The sequence below is a fragment of the Strix aluco genome, chromosome Z (assembly GCF_031877795.1).
Source record: "Strix aluco isolate bStrAlu1 chromosome Z, bStrAlu1.hap1, whole genome shotgun sequence".
NCBI lineage: Eukaryota > Metazoa > Chordata > Aves > Strigiformes > Strigidae > Strix > Strix aluco.
In genome coordinates, this window is record NC_133971.1 from 50,623,859 (window position 1) to 50,644,700 (window position 20,842).

The window sequence follows — 20,842 nt, forward strand, 5'->3', positions numbered from 1 at the left end:
CTACAGACATCCTATCAAAGCTCTTCTGTTAGGGAAAGCTCTGCAGGAACACTGCTGACAGATTACACACACACCCCCCTCCATCCCCCCCAGAATCAAAGCCTTTCCTACACAGTATTTTTCCTGAACTCATAGTCCAAACAGAAACTGATCTATTAACAGAGGCAGTAAGTCTAGCAGAAGAGTGTGGTCTCTTATAGCCAAGAGACAGATTTAAGAAATAAGTGAATTTAATTTCTTTTTTTTTAATCATTAACTTTAAAAACCACTTAAAGCTAACTTACTTGAAATATATTTCCTGCTCAGCAAAATATCGGGCAAATTCCTGTGTCACCTCTTCACGAATTTGTAATTACAGCAGTAACTTATTCTTCTTTTCAGCAAAAAGTTTGCTCAACTCTTCTATGAGACTCAGCAGCATCTAGAATTACCATTGTTATTAAGTTTTTCATAAAGAAGTGGTTTCCCAGAAGTGAGATTTTTCTCATTCCTCAAACACTACAACACCACTTTACTCTTGCACCTGAAAAAAGCTCTTCCAGTTCTTTTATTAGCTTATTCATAAACAGGAAGATTTATGAGTAGATCAAAATATCTCTTTGGTACTAACACAGCAATTTTTAAGTTTGCACAGAGCAGACATTTGTAAAGAACATCCATTTTATTACAAGAATTGTTGAAGTTGTCTTAAACAGGCTTAAGCTCCACAGAAACTGGATCTTGTTTTCCAGATGCTCATTTTTGGGGCAATATTAATGAAACCTCCATAAAACAGTTTCTAGTCCTCTGTTCCCTCCTCATCTTCCCTAGAAGTGACTAAATTTGCTTAAGGAACAGTTTTCAGCGTTTTCTTGTGCATAGAATACAGAGGAACAGTCTTGTATTGCTAAAAGCAGGTAATATTTGCTGTGCATTGACAGGAGGAGGAGAGAAAGCCAAATCTGCAATTCTTACTGCTTAGTCTATATTCAGACACATTATACAGTTTTCCCACAACAGGCACCACAGGATGAGTAATCCCACTTTTAGTTCTTAATGCTGGATTTAGATAGAATAAGGGTGATCAGGAAAAAAAAAAAAAAAAAAAAAAAAAAAAAAAAAAAAAAAGGGTGAGAGATTGGGAAAACCAGAATAATACCTTGCTTCAAGACTCCATGCTACGCTAATTCTTAACATAGCCCTGGCACATACCATACCCTCTTTTTTTCCCAATAAGAACGTATTTTCTACAGATTTCTGCACTGCTTCTTCTCTTGACATATGCTGTTCCTCCCTGTCATTGTCATCTTCGATCACATCTTCTAAGCTCCTGTCCCACGGGGCAGTAACTCTTTTCCTTGAGATTGGCATTTTAGTGTGACTGAGTAGTGATGGTGTGGCTGATTTCTGGCCAAACAACTGATCTTGGACAAGAACAGATGTGTCCACTAAAACCTACTCAGAAAACAAAGAATAAAGTCTTCAGTATTTTTTAATCCTCTACTGGCACTTCCAAAATACACCTGTTGCACTTCCCTATAGGTCTCCTGAGCACAGTACTCCCCCAGCCTATCCTCTGCTCAGAGTCACTGCTCAGACCAGTTTCCAGCTAGAGTACAAAGGAGGCACTTTAGAGTCTAACCCTTCTTTGGATTGCAGGAACACCAAGTTTCACTAGCTTGACAACCTACAAGAGGGCTGCCACCTCACGCACCAACAGATTTCTGTATTTCCTATACTTTGAGTTTCTAGTTGCATTACACGAATGCCATCCCACAAATTCTGTTTCTTGAGCAGTTCTATCACCCTTACAGTCTGCTCCTTTCAGTGTTGTACTTAACCTGCTTAGATGAGCCCACATTCTAAAGGCCTGGATCTCTTGTCCTTTGAACATATCTAACTGTCAACAGAAGTTTTCCATGGCTTCCATTAAGGCTGCAGCACTGATCCCCAATACTTTTGTCTTCCAACTCTGCTAGGGTTATATCACTGCACTTACTCCTACTCATTCTGCTTAACCTCCACCTTCCCATTGAAGCTCCTAAGGACATAAAGATGACTTTCAAATTCTCTTTGGTGCTCAACCTATATACCTCAGGTGAGCAATATTCCAAATTAAGATAGCAGTAGTATATGGGGCAGCTAGACTTGCTCCTAGGTGAGAGCATGTTATGACTACAGAAGAAAAATTCACCCAGATCTCAGGGAATTTCTTCCAAATATAACAAGTGTCTTGTCAGGCTGGATATTTTATGGGAACTGTGGATTTTTAATACGACATGTTCCCACTCCCACAAAAAAAGAAATGTATGTCCCAACAAAGCCTTTTTAAAAGCTTTACAAGGAAATAAAGCCTGACTAGGAGCAATCAGAAAATACGATTGCAACATGAGACAGAAAAATCCAGTAAATAAATTCGTATTCTTAGAAGTGAGGGAACCTGCTCTTTAAAGGCGAATCAGAAGTATCAGAAATCAGATCAAGATAAACTGCAACAGTGCCGCGGCGCTGCCCGCTCCGGGACCACCCCCGGTGCCTCCCAGCCCTCCCCGGGACCGACCCCGCTATCTCCCAGACCGCCGCGGGACGGCCATCGGTACCTCGCTGCCCGCCCCGGGACCGGACCCGGACGGCGCTGCCGGCCCCGGCACGGAACCCCACTGCCTCGCTGCCCGCCCCGGGACCGGATCCCGACAGTGCTGCCCGCCCAGGGACCGCCCCCGGTGCCTCCCAGCCCTCCCCAGGACCTACCCCCGCTATCTCCCACACCGCCGCGGGACCGGCCGCCGGTACCTCGCTGCCCGCCCCGAGACCGGACCCGGACGGCGCTGCCGGCCCCGGCACGGAACCCGGGTGCCGCGGTGCCCGCTCCGGGACCGGCCTCCGGTGCCGCGCTGCAGGGTCCGAACCTCGGCGGCGCTGCCCGCCCCGGGACCGCCCCCGGTGCCTCCCAGCCCTCCCCGGGACCGCCCCCGGTGCCTCCCAGCCCGCCCCAGAACCGACCCCCGCTATCTCCCACACCGCCGCGGGACCGGTCGCCGGTACCTCGCTGCCCGCCCCGGGACCGGACCCGGACGGCGCTGCCGGCCCCGGCACGGAACCCCGGTGCCGCGCTGACCGCCCCGGGACCGCCCCCGGTGCCTCGCTGCCCGCCCCAGGACCGACCCCGGCTATCTCCCAGACCGCTGCGGGACCGGCCACCGGTGCCTCCCAGCCCTCCCCGGGACCGCCCCCGGTGCCTCCCAGCACGCCCCAGGACCGACCCCCGGTATCTCCCAGACCGCCGCGGGACCGGCCGCCGGTACGTCTCTGCCCGCCCCGGGACTGGACCCGGACGGCGCTGCCGGCCCCGGCACAGAACCCCAGTGCCGCGGTGCCTGCTCCGGGACAGGATTCCGACAGCGCTGCCCTCCCCGGGACCGCCCCCGGTGCCTCCCAGCCCGCCCCAGGACCGACCCCCGCTATCTCCCACACCGCCCCGGGACCGGCCTCCGGTGCCGCGCTGCAGGGTCCAAACCTCGGCGAGGCTGCCCGCTCCGGGACCGCCCCCGGTGCCTCCCAGCCCTTCCCGGGACCGCCCCCGGTGCCTCCCAGCCCGCCCCAGGACCGACCCCCGCTATCTCCCACACCGCCGCGGGACCGGCCGCCGGTACCTCGCTGCCCGTCCCGGGACCGGACCCGGACGGCGCTGCCGGCCCCGGCACAGAACCCCAGTGCCGCGGTGCCCGCCCCGGGACAGGATCCCGACAGCGCTGCCCGCTCCGGGACCGCCCCCGGTGCCTCCCAGCCGTCCCCGGGACCGCCCCCGGTGCCTCCCAGCCCGCCCAACGACCGACCCCCGCTATCTCCCAGACCGCCGCGGGACGGCCACCGGTACCTCGCTGCCCGCCCCGGGACCGGATCCGGACGGCGCTGCCGGCCCCGGCACGGAACCCCGGTGCCGCGGTGCCCGCCCCGAGACCGCCCCCGGTGCCTCCCAGCCCTCCCCGGGACCGCCCCCGGTGCCTCCCAGCCCGCCCCAGGACCGACCCCCGCTATCTCCCAGACCGCCGCGGGACCGGCCACCGGTACCTCGCTGCCCGCCCCGGGAACGGACCCGGACGGCGCTGCCGGCCCCGGCACAGAACCCCAGTGCCGCGGTGCCCGCCCCGGGACAGGATCCCGACAGCGCTGCCCTCCCAGGGACTGCCCCCGGTGCCTCCCAGCCCTTCCCGGGACCGCCCCCGGTGCCTCCCAGCCCGCCCCATGACCGACCCCCGGTATCTCCCAGACCGCCGCGGGACCGGCCACCGGTGCCTCGCTGCCCGCCCCGGGACCGGCCTCTGGTGCGGTGCTGCAGGTTCCGAACCTCGGCGGCGCTGCCCGCTCCGGGACCGCCCCCGGTGCCTCCCAGCCCTTCCCGGGACCGCCCCCGGTGCCTCCCAGCCCGCCCCAGGACCGACCCCCGCTATCTCCCACACCGCCGCGGGACCGGCCGCCGGTACCTCGCTGCCCGTCCCGGGACCGGACCCGGACGGCGCTGCCGGCCCCGGCACAGAACCCCAGTGCCGCGGTGCCCGCCCCGGGACAGGATCCCGACAGCGCTGCCCGCTCCGGGACCGCCCCCGGTGCCTCCCAGCCGTCCCCGGGACCGCCCCCGGTGCCTCCCAGCCCGCCCAACGACCGACCCCCGCTATCTCCCAGACCGCCGCGGGACCGGCCACCGGTACCTCGCTGCCCGCCCCGGGAACGGACCCGGACGGCGCTGCCGGCCCCGGCACAGAACCCCAGTGCCGCGGTGCCCGCCCCGGGACAGGATCCCGACAGCGCTGCCCACCCAGGGACCGCCCCCTGTGCCTCCCAGCCCTCCCCGGGACCGCCCCCGGTGCCTCGCTGCCCGCCCCAGGACCGACCCCCGCTATCTCCCACACCGCCGCGGGACCGACCGCCGGTACCTCGCTGCCCGCCCCGGGACCGGACCTGGATGGCGCTGCCGGCCCCGGCACAGAACCCCGGTGCCGCGGTGCCCGCCCCGGGACCGGCCTCTGGTGCGGTGCTGCAGGGTCCGAAGCTCGGCGGCGCTGCCAGCTCCGGGACCGCCCCCGGTGCCTCCCAGCCCTCCCCGGGACCGCCCCCGGTGCCTCCCAGCCCGCCCCAGGACCGAGCCCCGCTATCTCCCACACCGCCGCGGGACCGGCCACTGGTACCTCGCTGCCCGCCCCGGGACCGGCATCCGGTGCCGCGCTGCAGGGTCCAAACCTCGGCGGCGCTGCCCGCTCCGGGACCGCCCCCGGTGCCTCCCAGCACGCCCCAGGACCGACCCCCGTGCCTCCCAGCCCGCCGCGGGACCGGCCGCCGGTACCTCGCTGCCCGCCCCGGGACCGGATCCGGACGGCGCTGCCGGCCCCGGCACAGAACCCCGGTGCCTCGCTGCCCGCCCCGGAACCGGCCTCTGGTGCGGTGCTGCAGGGTCCGAAGCTCGGCGGCGCTGCCAGCTCCGGGACCGCCCCCGGTGCCTCCCAGCCCTTCCCGGGCCGCCCCCGGTGCCTCCCAGCCCGCCCCACGACCGACCCCCGGTATGTCCCAGACCACCGCGGGACCGGCCACCGGTACCTCGCTGCCCGCCCCGGGACCGGACCCGGACGGCGCTGCCGGCCCCGGCACGGAACCCCGGTACCTCGCTGCCCGCCCCTGGACCGGATCCCGACGGCGCTGCCCTCCCAGGGACTGCCCCCGGTGCCTCCCAGCCCTCCCCGGGACCGCCACCGGTGCCTCCCAGCCCGCCCCAGGACCGACCCCCACTATCTCCCACACCGCCCCGGGACCGGCCGCCGGTACCTCGCTGCCCGCCCCGGGACCGGACCCGGACGGCGCTGCCAGCCCCAGCACGGAACCCCGGTGCCGCGGTGCCCGCTCCTGGACCGGCATCCGGTTCCGCGCTGCAGGGTCCGAACCTCGGCGGCGCTGCTCGCTACGGGACCGCCCCCGGTGCCTCCCAGCCCTTCCCGGGACCGCCCCCGGTGCCTCCCAGCCCTCCCCGGGACCGCTCCCGGTGCCTCCCAGCCCTCCCCGGGACCGCCCCCGGTGCCTCCCAGCACGCCCCACGACCGACTCCCGCTATCTCCCACACCGCCGCGGGACCGGCCACCGGTACCTCGCTGCCCGCCCCGGGACCGGCCTCTGGTGCGGTGCTGCAGGGTCCGAAGCTCGGCGGCGCTGCCAGCTCCGGGACCGCCCCCGGTGCCTCCCAGCCCTTCCCGGGCCGCCCCCGGTGCCTCCCAGCCCGCCCCACGACCGACCCCCGCTATCTCCCACACCGCCGCGGGACGGCCACCGGTACGTCGCTGCCCGCCCCGGGACCGCACCCGGACGGCGCTGCCGGCCCCGGCACGGAACCCCGGTACCTCGCTGTCCGCCCCGGGACCGGATCCCGACGGCGCTGCCCTCCCAGGGACTGCCCCCGGTGCCTCCCAGCCCTTCCCGGGACCGCCCCCGGTGCCTCCCAGCCCGCCCCATGACCGACCCCCGGTATCTCCCAGACCGCCGCGGGACCGGCCACCGGTGCCTCGCTGCCCGCCCCGGGACCGGCCTCTGGTGCGGTGCTGCAGGTTCCGAACCTCGGCGGCGCTGCCAGCTCCGGGACCGCCCCCGGTGCCTCCCAGCCCTTCCCGGGACCGCCCCCGGTGCCTCCCAGCCCGCCCCACGACCGACCCCCGGTATCTCCCAGACCGCCGCGGGACCGGCCACCGGTACCTCGCTGCCCGCCCCGGGACCGGCCTCTGGTGCCTCCCAGCACTCCCCGGGACCGCCCCCGGTGCCTCCCAGCACGCCCCACGACCGACCCCCGTGCCTCCCAGCCCGCCGGGGGACCGGCCGCCGGTACCTCGCTGCCCGCCCCGGGACCGGCCTCTGGTGCGGTGCTGCAGGGTCCGAAGCTCGGCGGCGCTGCCAGCTCCGGGACCGCCCCCGGTGCCTCCCAGCCCTTCCCGGGCCGCCCCCGGTGCCTCCCAGCCCGCCCCACGACCGACCCCCGGTATGTCCCAGACCACCGCGGGACCGGCCACCGGTACCTCGCTGCCCGCCCCGGGACCGGACCCGGACGGCGCTGCCGGCCCCGGCACGGAACCCCGGTACCTCGCTGCCCGCCCCTGGACCGGATCCCGACGGCGCTGCCCTCCCAGGGACTGCCCCCGGTGCCTCCCAGCCCTCCCCGGGACCGCCACCGGTGCCTCCCAGCCCGCCCCAGGACCGACCCCCACTATCTCCCACACCGCCCCGGGACCGGCCGCCGGTACCTCGCTGCCCGCCCCGGGACCGGACCCGGACGGCGCTGCCGGCCCCGGCACGGAACCCCCGGTGCCGCGCTGCCCGCCCCGGGACCGGCCTCCGGTGCCGCGCTGCAGGGTCCGAACCTCGGCGGCGCTGCCCGCCCCGGGACCGCCCCCGGTGCCTCCCAGCCCTCTTGAAAAGGAATTGGAAAATAATGCATGAAAATTGCAGCCTGTACTTCTGAAATGGTATAATCAGAACTGTATTGCTGAATGGCTCCCCAGGCTGAAGCTACAACTAGTGCTGCTGCCATCCCATCCCATCCCATCCCATCCCATCCCATCCCATCCCATCCCATCCCATCCCATCCCATCCCATCCCATCCCATCCCATCCCATCCCATCCCACCCCAGCTGCTTCCGGGATAATTCAGACACCCGTCCATGCAAATGGGCTGCAGCCAGGACCTTTGTTGCTTCTGCAGAGCTGTCCTTAATTTATTTGTGCTCACAACCTCCTGTTAATGCCATGGTCCCTTCCACAGATCTTGGGGATTTGACTTTCAGAGCCAGTCACTGCATGGCTTGATAATGTCCACTTGCTCTACAGGACCAGTTCCCACTTGGAGTTTGTGACAGCTGAGTATTTTTGCAGCAGAAGGCTTCTTTGTGTGGCCACATGCTATTCTGCTGTGTGCCAAAGCTGTGCACGGGCTGCAATCTGACAGAGCAGAGAGAACTGCCAGAGGACCAGCCTATCCTTTTAGTGTTCGTGGCAAAAGGGATTAGAGTACAATGAACTGGTTATAGGAAATGGCAACAGAAACAAGTGAATTCCTTCCTAAGGTATCTTTTTCAGTTGTATGGTCTTTATTATTAGGGAAAGACAGGAGTGGTTCCAGAGCTCTCACAAATTAGAGGTGATCTGTCTTTCAGAAGTTTCCAGGTTTGAGTCTCATCAGATGTATAAGAATTCAAAGGACACACTAAGGTGCAAATTATTGTTATTAATAATAATAAGAAGAAAAATACATAGAAAACTACCTGTTTTGCAGTGATAATATAGTTTCATATTATGAGATCTGTAGCATACGCCTTGGTAGATGGTTCCTGTAAAGTGCTCTGGCATTATCATGATGCCAATCCCAGATGCTTGTGAGGAAAACATAGTAAAAGCTATGGAAACAAGCTGACCATGGGGAAATGTTCCTCCTTCTACTTGTTAGGCAGAAGTTTGCTTGCAAGTTGGTGAGAGTTTACATCCCTTTTAAAATGCTTTAGACTCCTTATTGTAAACACCTACATTCACCTTTTTCCAAATAGAAGTTTGATATAGGAATATAAAGAAAAGTAAATATAACTATAGAATAGTTAACCATATTAAACTTAAGCTGCTCATTTAAACTAAAAATCCATTCTGAGCTGTAAGAGCAAGGCATTTCAGAACTGTGAAAACAAAGAACACAAGCATACATAAATAAAGATAGGGGCCCCAAGGACAGAGGATGTGGTAGGGTGTAGCATTAGGGTGACAAGAAATATACGGGCATTTTATGACTCAGTGAAGTGAGACTGGGGCCTCTGACACACGGAGATGAAGAACATCTGTGTGTACCCAAAGATAGTGGACATCTGTACCCCTGGAGATGGAGGACATCTGTGTGTACCCCCGGAGATGAAGGACGTCTGTGAACTGTAAATTCAAGAGGATGACTCCCCATTCAAGGTTTCGCACCACATATCAAACTTGGGGACCAATTACCAAGAGGATGTGCATCACACATCAAACACGGGAACTAGGAGGGATGGCTCCACTCAAGGATACACATCGCATCATGTTTCCGATAAGATGGAAGAAAGCACGACCATATTGATACATTTATGTCTTAACGGATGACTACTATTTCAAGGATAACATCACGTTTCAAGATAAGGCGGAAAGAACTGTTGACACAAGGACTTTAGGACTAATTACATTTTGTTGTGAATATGTATGTTTGTATTGTAAGACCTCATGAATATGTATAAGCTACCTGCATTTAAGTCGTGAATTTGTTGGCCTGTGTGCGCACATTTGGTGGAGAGATCCCCCATGCACCCGGCGCCGTAATAAAAAATGCCTGCTCTCTAACACCCTGACTTTTGAGTTTTAGAGAGTTCTTCTCCGACCGGCCTTTACGGTATCAAGTTCAGTCTCTTTATTGTAGCTTGGGGAATTCTAATGTTTTCAGGTTTCTTAACACAGTATTTGAAAAGGGCAGGAGGAAAACAGGGAGTCAAAAGACAATAATGAAAGGAGTATTTAATGAACATTCTTACTCATGGATTATTGCTCATAATTTTTAAGATCATACAGATATTTTTTAATACTGCGAAGTATACCATCTAAGATTTGTTTATAGCATAGTTGTGTTAAAAATAATTTAAAATTCTAGTTTATTTAGAAACTATTGCCATGCAGAAATCCATTGACCAACACTGAAGAATGTATTACAGGAGAAATATACTGCTATACTCAGAAAATGATAATGCATATATATTTAGAATGTAAGCTGGGAGTGGTATTTGTTTTGGATAATTACTTCTAGATTTTGAGGTCTTCAGAGTGTGTGTGTAGATTATTTACATTTTTCAGCCCATATTTTGGAATAAATGAGCACTGAGCATTTTTTGTTTGTTTTTATTAAAATATATATGTGTATGTCTGTGTATGCATGTAATTTTTCTACACAAAAAATCTTGTTGGAAAACACAAGTGTTGACCAGCACTAATAGAGTTAAGTTTTAGAAACAGGAGATTTCTCTGCAGTACCACGAAGTCAACAACAAGAGACTGATGTTTCATGTGGCATTATAAAATAAATAAATAATCAGGTTGCTCTTGATTAAGATTACAAAGGAATGAGACAGTGGAAAACCCATCAATATGGAAACAAAGACTGAACATACAGCGAAGAGTTGTTTCCTGGGTTGGACAGTTCAATAGACCAATACAGTATGGAACAAATTAATTCAAATAGACTATCACAGTCTTTTAAACATTAATTGTCAGTGCTTAACATCCTGTAATTTCTTTTCATAAGAAATGCATGCAACAAAATGAACTATTAAAATACACCAACTGTTGAGTGCAGTCCACCTCTGCCAGACTGACACAAGGTTAGACGAGTTATCTGGATATTATGTCAGTATGAAGCACTCAAATAAAACACATGTAGAAAGACTGATGCTTGTGAGAAATAGATTAATTGAAAATGACATTTAAAACTAATTATTGAAATACCAAATCTGAACAAAGATGGGAAAAATACTTGGAAAGGGTGAATCTTTCCCCTTATTCTATCTGAAATGTGAAAAGGAAATAAATATAACACAAGAAAGTCTGGGCACATGCTGGGGCCCTGTATGAAGGATTATTGTAGAGCAGAGAAAACAACAGCATTTTCTTGAGGGATCAGTACTTTCTTCACTATTAGTATCTGTACCGAATCATGCCTATACAGTGTGCAGGTTTAAGCAGAGACATACATAGATGCTGGGCTACTATGCTCTGTAATGAAAGATTCATGACGGCAGGGAGAGATAGAGGGAAAAAGCAGCCTGATTTTGTAGCCCAGTGATACAGTCACTCACATGAGGGTTTAGTCTATGTTCCTGATGTTGTCACATGTTTTATTCAAAGACTATTTAATTCAGTCTTGATAACAGAGTCTGGCATTGCCATCCCCAGAGAGGGAGCACTAGCCATGAGGTTCCAGAGTTACACTGGTTTTGTTTGGAAACTATTTTTTGACCTTTAATTTTTCTTTTTTGGTAGCCCTGTGGTACAGGAGGGATGAAACATGTCTTTGGCCCAACCTGGTGCCTGTGCAGGCAATTGATGAATCCTCCTTGCTGGGCGAAGATGTGCATTTAAATGTATTCAGCCTCAGGTCCTGGGATTTCTAACCACTGGGTTGGCACAGAGAGTCAATGGCACCATCCCTGCCCAGCTTTGACAGAGAGAGCGAGTCACTCCTGTGACAAAGGGAGATGACTCCTCTTCCAAAGGAGATTTAGTTCTCTGAGTCTAAGAAGGGGATTCAAACTGGAAATGCTCATGCCAATGCCACATGGGTGTTAACTCTAAACAATGAGAAATCCTCGCTTAATCAGTAGATGCTTGTATCGATTAATATAGGTCTAACTCCACTCCTGGCTGTTATGGATTTCATCCCTCAGTCCCAAATCTGTCTAACATTACATTGGCCCCTCTGCACCGTTTTCAGAAATCCTAATATGACTTTGGGTTCTTGACACCAGAAGTATTGGTCTTCTTCTGGGATGAAGTATTTTCAAACATTATATAAGAGGCCCATCTGGATAGATGGTACCCCAATAGTCCTTGAAAAGTGTTTTGCAAGGCACCAAACCAGATTGAACCAAACCTAAACTGTGGTCACTCTTGTATTGACATACCCACTGACATGAATCTTGTGTGCAGGAGCAACGCAGGTGATACTTCACAGACCAGCTGTATCCCAGCACAATCCCACACTCCTGATTAACACAGCCATGAGACTGCAATCATCCTTTTTGCTTCTCAGCTGCCAGCTCTGCTATGATGTCCTGGTTTAGCCAGGATAGGGTTAAGTTTCCCCAGCAGTGGGGGGGAAGCTCTAGCAGGGTTATTCATATGCCATGCTGACCTCACCTCCAGGCGCCAGAGCGCGGGAAGAATCGGTGGTCGCGTGGGGTTCGCACCGCCTGGTTTTCTCTCACTGCTGTATTGGTAGATATTTTGCTCTGTTCATGGTTATTACTGTTATTCTTATTGTTATTGTTGTTGTTTGCTGTGTTGCTGTTGCTCTGTTGTATTAAACCTTTCCTTATCTCAGTTTCGGGGCTTTGTATTTCACTCCCTTTGTGGGGGAGGGGCAGCGGCCGCGTGGTCTCAGACCCCGGCAGGGCCTAAACCATTACATATGAGTAGAGTAGTGTTGCACAATTCAGCAGCAAGAGCACAGGGCTGATTTAAAACCCAGGTGCAATACAACATGCATAAGCACACTGCAGTAAGGCAATTTATTCCCTTTGAGCTGTTATAATCCTTCTCTTACCTTGTCTTCTTTTAAACAAACTTTGCAGTCATCACCTCAACAATCTCAAAGGTGTACAAATTACTATTCAGTAATCAGCATTCTGAATTAGATTAGACAATAAACAAAATCTAGTTTATGAGTATAAAATCCAAACATATTTTAAGCAGTAACTACATTACAGACTCTGTTAGCTCATTCCTTTGTGAAAGGAAAAGTCACTTTCCAAATTGTTACAAAAATACCCCTCCATTTATTTATCCATCTGAGAACAAGTAGAACTACTTTTAGCAACATTAAACTGTAATGGAACTACTCGGCTTGTTCACCCTGTTCTCCAGCCCCGAAAGGTATTCAGGTTATAAGATTTTGGGTCAGAGGAAAACTCAGCTGACATAAATCTACCTGGCTCCACTGACTTTTGGTGGCATAGATGCATCTGAATCACACACAGTAGATGAGCAGAACACCAGTTGCTATTAAATGACACGTCATTAAGTTCTGTAAAGGATCAAGGACTTTTTCTTTGTTCTGGAAGGAAAGTCAGACTCCAGATTCTGGTCCAAAAAAGTGGGAAGAAATGGGAAAAGTCTTAAAAAAGAAATTAAGAAAATAAATAGAAAATCAGCTTTTTTGATTTAGTGTAAATGGGAGTTTTTACCCTCTGATGGTTGATAGGTAGAAAATAACAATCTGGAAATGACATTAAGAAGGAAGAAGCTTAAAGCTGGGTTGATGGAGGAGCCTGTAAAGCCACCATCTTCACTGTATCCACTCTGCAGATCCCATAAAGGAATTGACTGTCTGAAGATGACATTCCAACATTCCAGTACTTCACATTTCTTCTAAATGCATTTTCAAAGCATGTTAAAAAAACAGTGGGACAATATTTTTAAGGTTTAATGACTGTTTTTTGGAAAACAGATCTTATTGATCATACCTGTATAATTTTCCATATCAGAATAATGACGCAACTGGGTAAGTCCTTCTCCCTGGAAATGAGAATAAATAAAAGTTGAATGAAATGCACATTTTTAAAAACTATCTGATAAGGCAGCACAGAGACAGGATTTACAGTTACATGCTAAAAATAAAGATCCTTTTGAACTTACTCCCTTTGCCACCAAACTGAATTAAATCCTCGGCTGGTGCACATTAACATGGCTTCACCATCCCACTGCTTTTTCATAGTATCACAGATGGATCATAGAATGGTTTGGGTTGGAAGGGACCTTAAAAATCACCTAGTTCCACCCTCCCTGCCACGGGCAGGGACACCTTCCACTGGACCAGGTTGCTTAAGGCCCTGTCCAACCTGGCCTTGAACCCTTCCAGGAAGGGGGCAGCCACAACCTCTCTGGGCAACCTCTGTCAGTGTCTAACCACCCTCACAGTGAAGAATTCTTCCTTATATCTAATCTAAATCTATTCTTTTTCAGTTTACAACCTTTACCCTGTTATGAAGGGAACTTCACTGGACTGCTATGACTTCTCAAATAAGATTCATCCATCAGTTCCTTCAGGACCTGCAAATGCATCTCATCAGGTCCCATGGACTTGTGCACCTTCAGGACCACATACTATAGTGTATTGCACAGTTGGTATTTGTGCTTTTTACTGATCAGTGGTGTTTGCTTACTTCTTTGTTAGAAAGGAGTATGGCTTTTTTATAAGCAGCATCTGAGAATCAAAACTCTGTTCACCCAGTCCTTAGTTTACTTAAGCAAAAGTCTGGCTTGTCAGGTGTCTGTCTTTCCTACTGACATCATACATGCCAGTCAACAGAGACTTTTTCTGTTGCTAAACAGGTGCTTATTAATAAGCATATGTGAAGAAGGGGAACTCAGAAGAGACTAAATAAAAGCCATCCTCCACATCCTGAAAACCATAGTTGGCTTAACCTTTGGATCAGCTTGTTTCTCTGCAGCATTTGTAACAATTCTTTGCAGTGAAAATAGGACCAAGTGAAATTACTATTGAAATTCTTGAGTCTCTGTTAAGATTCACTAGGGGAGTTTTCATTTAATGATGAAAAAACTGTGACTTTGATACTAGGATGTCACTTGGCATGGCTCTAAACAGTACCCTCTCTATGTTGATTCAAAGTCAAAATTTGGTTAAAATAACATTCTATAAAACAAACTGAGTTGCAATGATAGGAATCGGCAGCATTTTTACTTATCTTCTAGTGTGTGTAAAACCTAGTAAGACCAAAATAAATATTTGCACATTGAAGTTAAACAAATTTTAAGCACTTTCATAGAGATATGTGGATGGAAGGAATCTTCACTGGTTGGCTAATCATTCCTGCTGTTCCACTGAAAAGATATTTTTCTGAAGTCCTAAACTGATCTTTAAAAGTTAATTAATATTTTCTGCAACCTTTTATTTTTTGCGTCTTTTAATCACTTGAGTCTTTTCATGGAAGTATAATTTGGACCCTTTTTAACAAAGATCCTTCAAGAGGATGAATAAATGATTAAGTATGTGTGCATACATCTGTACATGTATGTATCCCTCAAATTATATTTTTTTATGCATAAACCATAAAAAGAAAACCTTCAAGTCTGGATGAAGAGACAACTTAGATCTCCCATACAGCTACTGACATGCAATTTTTCCTACTTCTATTAGAAGATTCTTCCTTTTAATTTTTCAGTATTTGGAAAAATAGCATTGTCTTTTAGTTTAAGTGTTGATATTTCCCTTGAGTTGGTTTTCCCTGTTCAGAAGGAATGTTTTGTGGTATGAAATCAACACTGATTTAACATGGGTTAATGTGAGATTAAAAAGGAACCTGTCATCTCCCCACATCATTATTGATTCTGCATGCAGTGTGGGCTCCATGTTATGTGATAGAGATGCCAAAGTGTTTCCTCTTCTCGTCCTCATAGCACTTTTACTGTGATGGTTTATTTTTCCGGTGTGCTTGACCTGCATTATAAAGGTCTGGATGAACTGTTGATCCTTTCTTGGAGCTGTGCTGTTTGGTCAACAGTGTCCTTTTGACAGTATGATATCTTTCCTCCTGCTTCTGTGTATTTTTCCCCTATCTGAAAGAAGGACTTTTCCTCCCAGGGAATACAGAGTCCAGGCATGCATAAAAACACATCTTTAACCTTCAAATTTATTGAAATATAATTCAACTCAAGGACAAATTTCCTCTCCAATCCTTTTTCTCACACTAGGAAGGATATGAGGGCAGATTCCCACAACAGGACATTTGTCCCTAGTCCTCCTTTCCAGCCCTTGGAAATCCCTCGGTCTGGTATCCCTCTCATCTTTCCTCTGGTCTTCTCTCGTCTTTCTCTCGGGTACTCTCCAACCTCCCATATCTTCCCTTAAGCTTTTGCCTCTTCATAGACAATTTTTTTTTCTCAACTTGTTCTATGTGCTGCATTATCTAATATAGCTACATATTACCAATAATCCCAGACTAGAATTTCTTTAGGACATACTTCTGGCTGGTACTTCATGGTACTTCATGGTGCCATCCTGTATTATCAGTTATTATGATTAATAATTTAAATTATTAGTAACAGCATTGTTATTATCACTTGTTTTGCTCTATTTCTATATCACCATATTGTTTGTTGTTTTATTCACTCTTGCAACAGCCCATATCCTCTTGTAAAACTTTCTATTTTTCCTTCTCATTCATCATGATTTAGCACTAGTTATTTTGAATACATATTCTCAAACAAACTATCCAGCTGGAGTTGTCATCCCCATTTAAGTTTTATTTCAGAGCAGCGTCACCATCAGTCACACTCTGGGTCAGCTCTGATACAGTGAAAATGACAACTACAACAAGCAAAGCTGTCATCATCCAGCGGGGACACTATCAATGATTCAATTTGAAAAAAAAAAAAAGAATTTAACGGGCAGAAGGGATGTGGCAAATAGGGAGACTGTAGACTTTAAAAAAATAAAGTTTGTATTCACTGTAAAGAAGTAAACTAATTAAAACAGCAAACATGCCTGAAAAAGAACAAATCACTTTGGACAGCTTGGCTAAAAGTAGAGTCTTATTCTATATACACTCTAGATGTTAAGAGACAAATTGGTATTTTGAAGTATGGCAGCAGAGAATTAGAATTGAAAAATAGGAGAATAACATCAATATTATGCAATTACTGTGTGTCTGTGGTGGGGAAACCAGAGTCTGCAGAGAGTTAGGGGAGCCAAACTACACAAATGTAAAAAGTTTACAGGCATAATTTAAATCCTATGGAAAGTTGAAAGCTGAAAAGCGCACATTCCGGAGACACACGTACACACAGAAAAACAGAAAAATAATGGTTGTCTATAAACTCTGAACGGAAAATAAAAAGAGTGGAAGAAGAAATGTAAAGATGTATAGTTGACGGAAATATAATTTCCTCTGAACTTCAGGATGTAATATTCTTCCAAAGAATTTCTGTACTGTTCAAACGGGAAGTAGAGGGTTCCCCTTATCCCTGCATCCACAATGGGTCTGTTAATTTCCATTCCTTCATGACCATGAACAGCACAAGGTTTTCTTTAGAAGAGAATTCATTCAAAGTCTACTGATCAATGTTGTGGAGGTTGCTATTCACAACCTCTAAGAAAGAGATTGAGCAAAAACGTCACTTACTAGTGAATTCTTCCTTCGTTGTTACTTCTATATCAGAATATGTTGTCAAAAATTACATAAAACTGTTTTTGTTAATTTGGACACTGATTTCTCAGATGATCTTTAGAAGTTATGTTAAACTGCAGCCATGAATGTAGTATGAGATTTAAAATCAAATCTACTTCTGTCATGCGTATGAATGGAAAACTCCTCAAGTATTGGCACCAGCAACAAAACAATAATTGTGTTTTTCTATCAGAAAGAGAAATCTGAGGGAAAAGGTGTCACAGAAATAAAGGCAAGTCTCTCTCTCTCAAAATGCATTAAATAACTGCTGGGATTTGGATGTTCAAATTCCGTGAAGATAGTTTCCATCTAGAAGCTTTGATTCACTTATCCTAAATATTTAGAGTCAAAAGGACAAGCACTGGTTTTTCTTCTGACCTTCTCCATGACAGACTGTGAGGATAAAGATTCGTCAGAAATTTTATATGAAACCCTGTTTTCTGAAGAAGAGTGTATTTGGTCTGGCTGAGATGGCGTTATTTTTCCTCATAGAGGCCCTCATATTGGTAGCTAGAAAGGTGTTGATAACAAACCAGTGTTTTGGCTACTGCTGAGCAGTGCTCGCCCAGCATCAAGGCTGTCTCTCCAACATTCCCCCTCACCAGTAGGTTGAGAGGTGGACAAGATCTTGGGAGGGGACATCGCCAAGACAGCTGACCCCAACTCACCAAAGCTGAACATCACCTGCTGATGGAAAATAGAAGATAAATATTTTGTTTTCCTTTGCTTCCATTTACAGTCTTTGCTTTTGCTTTATTAAACTGCCCTTATCTTGACCCACAAGTTTTTCCCATCTTATTTTCTCCCCTCCTTGTTCTGCTGAGGACAGGAGTGACAGAATTCCTTGGTGTCCACCTGGTGTCCAGCCAAGATCAACCCACCACAAGACCCATTCAAAGAAATGGAAACATCTTTAAGAGTGAGAGTTCTTAACCACCTAGCATCAAGGAGAAAATTTTTGTGTACCCAGAAATCACTGGTTTTATGTGAGTAATTTTTACATATTCACATTGTAAGAGACATTGAATCAGCTGATAATTCCATAAGCACTCTTGTATAAAGTGAATGAAAACATTTTTTTACCAATCTTCTTTTTTAAGTAAAATCCATTTTTAGTATTTTTCTTTTTTTATTAATCAAAAAGATTTTTTAAAACCTTTTTTTACTCTTATTTTTAATGAGAAAAAATGGAGGAAAAGAAGATTGAGGAACAAAAAGGCAAACTGACAACAGAATAAGTGGGTAAAATATACAAACAGTTTCAAAATCAAATATGTTGAGGCTGTGAAAAGCTTTTTGATTTTATTTTGTTAATAAAAATATTTGCTTTCCCCCCTTACTTCTAGCTAACTATGATTCTGTGCAGTGATTTCTTAAATTTGGGAGTTTTATACAAGACCTATACGACACTCAGGGGCATAGTTTGAATTGCCCTGCGCACCTGAGTGCCTGAGTCTCTCTACCTGCAGAGTTATTTGACTTGTTCCCAGTAAGAGCTGAAGATTGAGCCAGCGGGTAGGCACTGCAGATGACCACAGAGTTTGAGCATGGATAGATGAGCTAAAGTGGCAGCACGGATATAACCTTTTTCATCTAACATTAAGACAGCCCAAGTTTTCCAGTGCTACATGTTGACACATTTCATTGCCATATAAAAGGATGTGATGAAATACCTTAGATGAAATTCTGGCCTATACACAAGTAAAGTTGATGATAAAATATCCTGAGGCAGAATAAAATGGAAAAATCTGGGTTTAGAATCCAGGAAAGAGGAAGAAATGAATGTAGTGTTAAATGCAAAGTTTCTTTTGCAGGTAGTTGCCTAGGGATGCACAAAAAATCCAAATCAGAATTATTTAAGAGTTAATGCTCTGTATCAAATTAAAGATAACTAAATAAAGTTACGAGGCCAGCCTTCCACAGCCACTGTTTGAGAAAGAGTTCTATGTGGTAAGAATTTTTCCTTAAGTAAAAGCCCTTATAGAGAAATAGTACAGGCTGATCCTTATACGAAACTGAGAAAGACGGATGGAAATACAAGACAAAGTCTTGACAAGGGCAATGTAAAACCAGGTAAAAAGCAAAACTCACCAGGAGAGCAACAATAGTTATCCCAAAAGGACTGAAATCTAGCAAGCAAACAAGATATACTATTCTGAATAAGATAGGAGCCTGAAGATCTCAGAGTTCATATTGTGCTGTGTCAGCAACAGAAATATTCTGATTTTATTCATTTTTTTAACCCTTTAATAATCTATCTTTTTTTTCTCTCTTAGAATATACTCTCCCCGGGATTTGTAATTTATCTTTATGTTTTCTGATTCTTTATGAATTCAATGAGTGTTAGTCAACATTTTATTTTCCAGCAACAATTTTTATGTATTTGAGATAATATATTTCCAATCCATAATAGCCAGGACAGTCTCAAAATTACAAAGCATGAGTGGATTAAGGCTAAAGGCAAAGCAACTTGGAAAAATCACACCTTTAGGTCTAGGTCCCGAGTTTATAAAACTCAGGAGAGTTTCATTTATGTCCGTTGAGGCACTGGGATTTCTAACTTTGGAACACATGTCCCACGTTCTGTGGGTAAGCTTCAAATGTTAGGTCAATGCTGATTTCTATACTGGTAAATCAGATGTTACTTCATCCTTAATTCTAATTTATATTGCTTCAAAATGGAAAGGAGTATGGTAACAAAATCAATGAGGGCTTGAAAGAGACCAGAGGTTGTTTCCTCTTGCATACCCTTATACCTACTTACATGTAATTTCTCTCAGACAGATTGTTTCTTCATATTTATATCTTTTAAAAATTTATCTTATGAGTCTTGATCCACTGGCCAATTACCTTAATATAAAGTCTAAAAGAATGAGCATGGACATTCTCTCTTATGTGAAGTGGTTATCCCAAACTTCAGGGAGTTCTTTGACTAGAAAAAAAATTAAAAAATAATACATTTGTAGGTTTTTTTTATTATAATGCAAAGGAACCAAGCATTGTTTTGTAAAGCACTGTGGATAAAGCCAAATGTGAAACACTTTTGTTATGAAAGTTATGAAACTCCTTTCATAAAATTCATGAGAAAGAAAAAGACATTTATTTCTGTAATCTAAGGGTTTCTCCAAACCCAGTGACAGAAAATGCATGTAACATTTTTTATTGTGATGCATCTGACTGTTGCACAGATTGCTTCAAAAGGTACACCTTTTTTTTGGAGAAGGGAAGATGTTAATGACGTTTCAAATGCTGATGCATGAATTCCTTCATTCAGGTTCTTTTGCCGGTCACCTACTTAGCATTCAGTAGAAAACCATTGTTTTCCACATCTCATGGAATAAAGGTAAACAGCAATTGCTGAAGAAAATGTTTACACATCATTTCTTTGTAGGAAACAACAGCAACAACTTAACACCAATGAAAAGGCTGTCAGTTTTCTAAGGAGAGCTCTTTCCATCTATAACACATCTCACAATGGTGAGTCATATAATTGCAATTCAGAGCCGACCTACACAGCTTATTAAAAATTGATTTCAGTCTAGCTAAGACTGTAAAGGTGCATATAAATCATGTCTTCCATGTTCTTTAAGTTGATAAAAACATTTCATTAGTTATTTGTTCTCTAAATTTGTAATGCTAGCACCACTGGGATAGAAGTGAAGGTTAGTGCCATCTGAAAATCCACATTCTGGCTGACAGTATTTAAATAATGATCTACTCTATTCATGCAAATGTTATCTGGGGACATTAAATCTCTTAGCCAGTCTTGCTTATGGTTTGCATGTCAATTGTTTTCTGAAACACAAAATTAGGGGTGCGGGGTGATGTGGCCATGATGTATTCACTAGGAAGTCTGTTCAGATCAGACAATTACT

The 20,842-nt window shown here is 48.0% G+C and overlaps 1 pseudogene; it reads right to left on the minus strand.

Moving 5' to 3' along the window:
• The window catches only part of LOC141918806 (uncharacterized), a 33,972-nt pseudogene extending 24,652 nt beyond the window's left edge, over window positions 1-9,320 (minus strand).
• Between the last annotated feature and the right edge of the window lie 11,522 nt (window positions 9,321-20,842).